The 9,645-nt window shown below is 47.1% G+C and overlaps 1 pseudogene; it reads left to right on the forward strand.

Moving 5' to 3' along the window:
- Positions 1 to 4,460: 4,460 nt before the first annotated feature.
- On the forward strand, positions 4,461 to 5,973 carry LOC119433028 (intracellular coagulation inhibitor 2-like; annotated as a pseudogene).
- The last annotated feature ends 3,672 nt before the right edge of the window (positions 5,974 to 9,645 follow it).

The raw sequence follows: 9,645 nt of genomic DNA on the forward strand, positions 1-9,645 counted from the left end.
ATGGCTTCCGTTGAAAAGAGAGCGTTTGAGAGAAAGGTGACTTCGCGCTCCGCTTGCGAGCTCCACGCACCGTGTACGACAGCAAAACTTTGCTGAGATGTTCACAGCAGCGTATGCTACCCACGGACTGTTATTTCATCAAGCCCGAGGGGTGGTTCAGGGCCGCTTTAAAAGTATACACCGCAGTTTAGTCACGTGTCAGCTATTGGGAAAGCGATGACCCAACAGAGGAGAGAAAATCTGGAGAAGAGAGATCCGCTGGGCCGTGACGACTGTGCCAGCGTACCGTTCTCTGATCCTGACAAAGCAAGGAGCTTAACTTCTTAGATAGGCAGTGCCGTATGTGGTGATGATTACGTAGAAATGTGTGAACATATATCTACTGCTACGCATGAGCCGTTCGGTCTGTTTGGGACAACGTTTTACTGAAGTAAAGTCAATTGTAGGTCCAACGACCCTACATTTAGCCTTGCCTTCTTGGCATCCCCCCGGTTTGCTATTGTGTTCGCCGGAATTCCCCTGCTCAGAACCATGTACCAATTGACCCAACGAGCTGCCCTCGTGAGTCGTCTTGACATCCGTAACCTTGTCATCGAATTTTCATGTCGCACAAGTTCATACTTTCTCTGTATACAGCTTCTCTTGCAGCGTTGTGTTTGTTTTCATATCAAAACTATTCCACCGAGGTGAGCCATCGAAACCTCAAACGTTAGTGATATCGTCTGTCCATGTCTGTGTATCGGAGCCCTTCAGTTGTTACAAATGACTACGTATATAGAATAGATGATACGCGCTGCGTTTCAATTTACGTGGATTTTATTGCACCAAATTTGAGGATTACCTTGTAGGGAGAATTGATTCGTTTGCAGGAGCGTGTCTTACGCATTGTCATAAACGTACATGCGTGCGCACCTGTGGACAGGACCGAACGCAAATAAAATATGCTTGTTGCAATAACGTTTCAAAACCTGCTTTTTATAAAAATTTATTTTAGTGCACGAATCACCGTCCACTACCTACAGCGGCGGTGGACCACTGCACGTGGAATTGCACGAAAGCTAGCTGCTTTAAATATTGCTCGCCCGGCGTGCGAACGACACAGCCCGCCAGTCCAGTGATATGATTGAAAACCCATTTGTACATCGTGAAAATAACACAATACCAATGACGCAGTTAGGCTGCTGTTCGGTTTTAGGCGGGCAATCTTAATCAAGGGGAAACGAAGGTGAGCGCTACTGCGGGGTTACGGACCTCGCTTGAAAGGCGGTGCGAACAAAATTGGCAGCCACATGAGTTTTCAGGCGCCGGAACACGCGACGTTAATAACGCAACCAAAAGCTTACCTATGCAAAAACTGACCACAGGCGAAGTGGGTGGCTGAAGACAAAGCAGCGTCGCCGATTCCGTAGTTCCAGGTAGAAGTTGCAAAAGAAACAGCGAAAGACTTGTTTGAATTCGCAGAATCGTAGCCCAGTTTCTTTCGAGCGGTTCTACGAATTAATCTAAATAATTAAATTCCGAGGTTTTACGTGCCATATCCACGATATGATCATCTGGCACTCCGAAGTGGGGGACTCCGGAATAATTTTGACCACCTATAGGGTTCTTTAACGTGCACGCAATGCATGGCGCACGGGCGTTTTTGCATTTCGGTCGCATCAAAATGCGGCCGCCGCGGCCGGGATTTGAAACAGTTGTATTAGTAATTATCGCATACGTTACGAATTTGCCCTCATATAACGCTTTCGAGCACTTGCTTATAGAATATTTAGCCGAGGCCTTAATTTATCCACACACTCTTAACTTCATGAAAGGGAAAAAAAAGTTGTCAGTAACCTGAATTGTAGCACGAACCTACAAAGGAAACCCACACGGGTTTCTGACATGTTTTCCCTTTCATGTACGTTACTCCACCTTATTTTGCGGGCTTCCGCAGAACTGATTGACCATACTCTTCGCATGTAAACTAGCCATCACCACCATCATCAGCCTATTTTTATGTCCACTGCAGGACGAAGGCCTCTCCCTGCGATCTCCAATTACCCCTGTCTTGCGATAGCTGATTCCAACTTGCGCCTGCAAATTTCCTAACTTCATCACTACACCCAGTTTTCTGCCGTCCTCGACTGCGCTTCCCTTCTCTTGGTATCAATTCTGTAACTCTAACGGTGCACCGGTTATCCATCCTACGCATTACACGGCCTGCACAGCTCCAGTTTTTCCCGCTTAATGTCCATTAGGGTTTACGTGCCAAAACCACGATATGATTATGAGACACGCTGTGAGGGGGGGACTCCGGTTTAATTTTGACCACCTGGGGTTCTTTAACGTGCACCCAATGCACTGTACACGGGTGTTCTTCCATTTCGCCCCCATTGAAATGCGGTCGCGTGGCCGAGATGTGATCCCGCAACCTCGTACTTAGCAGCGCAACGACCTGATTTACATAAATAAGAGACAGTGACGGCCCCAGCTTCGAACCTGGTGGGTCACCTTGTTGTAGTATTAGTGTGCCAGATTCAACGATTACGATAGCCATCTGTACACAACTGTTTTCTGTTACGCAAGTAATTATTTAGCAAGCTGTTATCACGCTTAGTAATTTAGCCAGTAATTATTTAGCAAGCAATCCGCCAACTCCGTATACAAGTTTTCTGTGAAACTATAGTGATCTGTGAAATAAATCTACTTTTCCGGGTCCAAGAAAGCAAGTTCGATATCCTTAATTATTTTATATTTTATATCCTACAGGCGTGCGCAGCTGACTTAAATTTTTTGGAAGCCGTACTGGTATTTCGACATTACGTTGTGTCTAGTTAAGAAAGTTGAAGCCTCACGTAAACTACACATTTAAACACTTTTTAAGAAAACAGTGACAACTGAGATCGACCTGTTTTTTGGGTCACCTTCGTGTCACAGTGACAAATACCCGTTCTCGGAAATTGGCGCAGAATCCGATCGACATATTCCCGTATGTAGTGGCCCAAAAATGGGGTAGCCGAAATATTATAACTTTAATAAAATCGAGCAACCCGTTGGATATCGTGCGCGATTTCACTAAGAGGTCTGTGTGCTTTAGAGACAGATATAGGTCGACATTGTATGCGCATGTCTTATGTCGTGATTTATTGTTTTATTACGCAGAACAAATACGTCATAAGTGGCACCACTTCGTCGGTCAGAACTCGGTGCTAATTTGAGCTGGAGCCTCCTCCGGTGACTCAACTATGCCAATTTATGCGTTTGCCTTATTATGGTGTAGCCCAAAGTATGCGAGAGAAATCCAAGGTGTTGCATATCATGCGCTATTCCATTAGGAATGCAACCGTGTAAGTACGCCCACGAGACGAGGACAAAAGGAAAGACAAGACACACGTAGCAATGCTGAACCAACTCGCCCAACTAGGTGTGTTGTCCATTATTAAGTCAGTGCGGTTTAGAAATACGTATGAACCGACATTACATGGTCAGATGTTTTATATCGTGATTTATTGTTTGCTTATGCAGAACACAGTTGCCCGGCCTCACTGGCATAACTTAATCGGTTGAAATTTAATCAGGCTACTCGGCCAGACGTGCGAAGAAACTCCAATAATGCCTCGCATTAAAAAATTCACTGGTGAGAGCAGCGCCATGATCTTTCGTTTGACTATTTGTTCTTGTGTGGTCGTGCTACTAAGAGGAGCGATTAATTTACTCCAACGCTCTCGCCTTTCTGTCCTTACGCACCTGGCACAGATTCGTTTTGTGTAAGCGCGGCATTCAGTCTGCCGTCAAGATTTAGTGACGTCAGCCTGCCGTAGCAAGCCGCGTCCTGATAACACAATGGAAAAGGCGGCGACGGCAACGCTTTCTTGAAATGGAAAATAAAATAATGACGTTCGTGAATATTTTTGTGCCCATGTTTTGAAGCGGGAGTTCATTGTTTTCAGCTTATTGGGACAGCACTGAAATATCCTCGCGTAAGTATTCACCTATCCCGACCCACATACACGTGCTCTACAGTGGCGCAACATGCCAAAACTGCAGGGCCTCCGTTTTTCGTCGGGGAGATCATCATCATCATCATCATCATTTATTGTAGGTCCCGTTAGGGACATTAGATAAGGGAGGAGGGGGGGGGGAGAGACAGGGGTGTGAAGCGGTCATACGTAGGCATGGGAAAACAGGAGAACGAAAAAGAGCGCAATAAGAATAAAAAGGAATAACAAAGGGGGTAAGTATGACAAGCAATGTACAAGTATTGAATATATTGTGGAAAACACGCACTTCTGATCAGAAGCAACGCGCACACTGAGCCACCATTACTGTACTACGGATGAACAATTACCCGTAAAACGCCGCGGCGTCAACAAGGTGATAATGAACATTCTGTCTGTTCAGGCCCTGGAGTCATGTTGGTAGCAGACAACAATGGAAGTGCGCTCTGCTTATACGTTCGCCACTGAATCACCGGCGGCACAAGAGCTTTCGGGATGGCTTCAGCCGTAGCAGCATTCTTGCTGTGCGCAGTGTTCGTAGCGTCAACATCTGCCCGAGATGCCCAAGTTAGGCACACGACGGCTAAAAATGGTTTCGGCGTTGCCCTCTTCAAGGAACTCTGTTCGAAGACGGCAAATCAGAACGTCTTCTTTTCACCCACGAGCATCAGCATCGCCTTGGGAATGCTGTACGCCGGAGCTGGGGGCAAAACCCTCAAAGAGTTGTGTTCCGTTCTGGGGATTTCGGGCACTTGTCTCTGTAGCCAGCAAGGCCGTGCTGTCGGCCTACAAGTCACTGGTCGAGACGAATCCCGCAAACGCCACTTTGGACATAGCCAACGCGATCCTCATCCAGAAGGACTTCGAGATCCTGGACCAGTACAGGAATGACGTAGTCAACTACTTCCAGGCAGAAGCGAGGGCAGTGGACTTCGTTCGAGATGGCTCGAGAGTGACGGCCGAAATCAACGAATGGGTGAAAGACAAGACCAAGGGAAAGATCCCGAAGCTGCTGGACAAGGCTCTGCCAATGAACACCGTAGCCTTTCTCATCAACGCCGTCTACTTCAAGGGAACGTGGGTGACCAAGTTCCAAGCGCGTAACACCAAGCCGCTATCTTTCTACAACCAGGGTCGAGACGAGGTGAGAGTGGCCACCATGTCGGTTCGTCGGCACTTCGGCTACGCCGCGGTGGGCGAATTGAATGCGAGGGCTTTGGAAGTCCCCTACGCGGGAAACAGGTTCAGCATGATCATTGTGCTTCCGAATAGCAGGACCGGGCTGGCGAAGGTCGTAGCCCACCTTACAACCCACCTGGTGGATACGATCACGAACGATCTATGGCAGAGCGACGTCCAGCTGTGGCTGCCCAAGTTCAAGCTGCAGACAGACTACGATCTCGTGGCCCCGCTCCGTAGGCTGGGACTCAAAAGCGCCTTCGGCAACAGCGCGAACTTTTCAGGTATCAGCAGCAGGAACGACTTGGCGGTGTCCGACGTCAAGCACAAGGCCATGGTCGAAGTTAGCGAGGAAGGCACTGTGGCTGCTGCCGTAACTTCAGTCCGTATAGTGAGGAAGAGTGCAAGAAGCGCTGGACCTCGGCCTCCCATTCCGTTCCGCGTCGAGCACCCGTTCGTGTTCTTCATCTGGGACAAAGTGAGCAAACAAGCGCTTTTTATTGGGGTTGTTAGGAGTCTCAACGGATCCGTCAATACGCGTGCGTACAACAAAGTGTCTCAGACGTTTCCCACGAGTGTTTGAGTAATTTGCGAATTGCGTTAGTGCACGTTCAGTTGTTCGTGGGGCTTCTCGATTGGTGCCGTCGTTCGTAGTTTAGTCGTTGCTTCGGGATAATAAATGCAATCAACAAATAAATAATTTTGTATGGATGGAGCACTGGTTTCCTGTCTCTTATCACTAAGCTTAGGTAACGTAAACAAAGGCGCACATAATGAAAGACAGAGGCAGGTTGGTAACTGGCGTTTGAAGGGGCGCATCACACTCCCTATTTTATCTTCGTCGTCTCGCACATTGAGATTTAGCCCCATAAAGCCCAATGTATAATTTGTGGTGCACTAAATTTCATGCCTACGAAGTGTGATATAAACGCTGGAAACCTAATGTAGAGCCCACACAAGAGATTTGATATGCTGGAGGCAGTTTTCAGTCGTGGATAGTTCCGCAAATGAATTACTAATTACGTAATTACCATATTCATTATACGTTTCTCAATTTTCATTTGACCGTTTTCTTCGTACCAATATGCTACCCATGGCCAGAAATAAATCTGAACAAGTTGTTTTAATTTTCTTTGGTGTGGAATGGTTCTCGGGCGTTGGGGGATTAAATATATTATGCATTGCCTGCGCCACTCGATATTTTTGGCCAATCGACCTTAATGAGTATGCACCATTGTTTGAGCTCATTAATCATCATCATTATTGCCTGCACAGGCGGAGAACAATGAGAGCAGAAAGACTATAGAGATGATTGCGCATAGTGTTGCAATTTTTCCTTGCGAAGTATGTCCGTCCAAATGTTTTCTTTTTAATTTTATAGTTTTTTGCATCTCTCCTTGTATTTTTTATCACTTTCAGTGAGGCCAAACTCCCTCGCGGGTATGAGTCATTTTTGGAGGTCACAGCAACATCAGGAACCACACTGTGCTCATTATGTTCAATATTTTTTATGGTACAGTGACGGCTTTTTCATTCGCATAACGAATCTTAATCTTGAAATGTGGTTCTGACGCAAGCAAAACCAAGTGGAAAGAAGAAGGGACAGAAAGAGCCTTCTTTCCGCTTAGTTTTGCTTGCGCCATAACCGCATTTCCAGCATGAACCAACTAGGTCAACACATCGCATTCTGCTGAAATTGAATTCATCCATCATTACCTTTTGTAATGTCGTTCGGTTTTTAGTCCACACTTAAGGGCTTCTTGAAGCTCCGCTGTCTCGGCTTAGAAAACTGGGCTTTAGCCACATCGATATATTACAGTGAAACTTCGAAACGGGCCAGATGAATGGGAGAATGGTCGCCCGAAGGCCGAAAATATATTGAGAAATCTTGCCCGCTCTGAAATTCTGAGGGGGATGAAGGGGTATTTGAAGGGTGATATCTGTGCAAAGAAATGTACGTGCGGGGTAATTAGGCATATGTTGTGGGAAATTAACAAAATTCAGACAATTGTGCTTCGGTTGTCTCAACAGCGCGTCCTTTCATGTATTTCGCAAACCCAGCGGTACATCGGAATACGACAGAACTGCGCCGGCGCCCGATCCTCAACGGAACCTTCCTTGCGTTTTCCAGGCAGCTGTGTTTGGCTCGAAAGGCGGCTACTGGGAAGTAATTTTTGGGTTCACCTGCAATGGCTATGGCTGTTTGTGATTGCTTTAGGGCCCGTCTAAGAAGCTTCACATGTGTGTGGATTTCGTGGCGGCGTATATAGTTCTTGGATGAATAAGGAAGATGTGCAGAAAGATAAACTTTCACTGCCTTTATGTGATTGGTGATATAGACGCGCAGCGAATTCCCTCACAGCCACCGTGCAATGGCAGACCTTGCAGAGCGAGCGCAAGTTTTATTCAGAATTGAACCGTGTTGAATCACGAGACATGACGTGCTTGACCTTGTAGAGACTTTCACAGCGCCACGAGAGATGCGCAGCGAATTTCGGAGGACGAACGCGTCCCGTAACTTCTATTTTCATCGTCAGCTAGAAGGCGCGCGTGCTCAGGCTTGCACTGGCGTGCGCGAGGGAAATACTTAAGGGTGTTTAATTGGGCCTTTTTAGGCATGAGCCCGTGGCCTAGTGATTAGAGCATCGGGATTCTGTCCTGGGGGAACCGGGTGCTAAACCAACCATCCGAAATCCTAATTTCTCTATAATATATCTTTAAAGACCACATATCTCGTGGCACTATTTCCATGACTCGTGGGAACGCGGCGTTTGGATGTCAGTGTGGAATTGCGCAGTCGATAGCGCTATACAAGTAACGGACACCAAAGGGTGGGAGCGGTGCCAAAAAAGGCATCGCTTTAGACTGCGCAGATGATTAACGTCACTAAGCAGGCGCACTAAGCAGGCGCACTAAGCAGGCGCACTAAGCAGGCGCACTAAACAGGCGCAAGAAGCAGGCGCCACTAAGTAGGCGCACTAAGGCGCAAGCAGGCGCACTATGCAGCGCCTTAAGTACAGTAATAGTAATTAAGTGCACTCTTTACTAGGCACACGGTCATCAAGGTGCGCGTCCAATGCTCGACAGCTTACTACACCCTTCACGTAAATCGCAAAAGAGCACTCCACAATCTTTACTTACACAGCGACGGCTCTAGCGAAGCGCGTCGTGCATCATCATTAGAGCCAAATGTCCCACAAGTGCGCCCCAAAAGCCATTGTGTGCGACCTTAGCGCTTAGTATATACTAACCAAACCTACCACGGTCGCAAAATTTATTTTTTCTTCGGTGACAGGCGCCAATTAGCTGACGCAGATACTAACCCGTTTGCCGGAAACGTAGTCCCATTAGCATAACGCTTGTTTTGAGCTTAAGTGAAATTCACTAAAAATCGTCTTCTGCTAAAATAAGCTCGAAGAGCCATAGTATAGGCATGGTCGTTATCATTGCGATAGCAATTATATGGACACTCCAAATGGCGCTTTAACATTTTTCTGTACTTGCCTCACATATGTACTTGCTCTCTGTTCAGCTGGCAGGCTCACAGATGATGCAGCCGACACTGGTGTTGACAGAAAGAGGTTAGGTTCAAGTGGTGTGGAATGATCAGGTTGTACTCGCCCACCCGAGTGAGTGTCCGGGCTAAGATAGGCGGTGAAATGGTGAGGCACTACCGGCTTTTGGCACCACAGAAGACTGCCCTCGCACATTTCCCCAAAGGTCGATGTTGCCGGCACTCGGTTCTGCGTCTCGTACAAGTCTCGGTTTTCTGCGAGCTTCGTGAAGTCTTGAAGGAGTGGGATATCCAAGCCCGCTAGGTTTTGAAGACCTCCAGTCAAGCTCAGCCACGCTGCATCCCGATATCTTGTTCCCTCGTGGACGTCTCCATTGCTGCGACAGCTCTGTGCACGACAGCTCGGGCGGCGCCTCCTCGTAGCCTTTCTTCAGCAGCAAGATCACCTTAACTATAGCCCTAGAGCATGATGACAGGTGCTATTTTCCCTTGCTGCGCATTCACATGTGCAGTCATGGATGTTCCCACCATATGTAAAAGCTACAGAAACTCTGTGTGGAGGGGCCATCTTTTTTCTGAATTCTGTAGCAGAGTGTGCACGCACACGAGTGAATGTTGAGTCATTGAAAAAAAAAAGTATACAAATAAGGGTTATTCATTATCGTACATGGTATATGTAGTTCCTGCTTACAATGACACTTTCACGATACATCGCTGCAGGAATACGGGAGTGCTGTAGTTACAAACATAGGCGCGTGTACGAGGGGGAGATTCAGTCTTGCAGCATTTAATAATTCGCAAGCAGCACCTTAAAGTTCATGTATGCCAGATGAACTGACGATAAAGAGCCCTAAAAACACTGTAAATAAGATGCGCAAGCGGTACCACAAGTGGGAAATGTGCATGTTGGTTGCTTTTCGTGTAACTGTTTTCCTGTGCCCGACAGTGCCTCATAGATACCAGGGGAAAACA

This window comes from Dermacentor silvarum, chromosome 11 (assembly GCF_013339745.2).
Source record: "Dermacentor silvarum isolate Dsil-2018 chromosome 11, BIME_Dsil_1.4, whole genome shotgun sequence".
NCBI classification, from domain to species: domain Eukaryota; kingdom Metazoa; phylum Arthropoda; class Arachnida; order Ixodida; family Ixodidae; genus Dermacentor; species Dermacentor silvarum.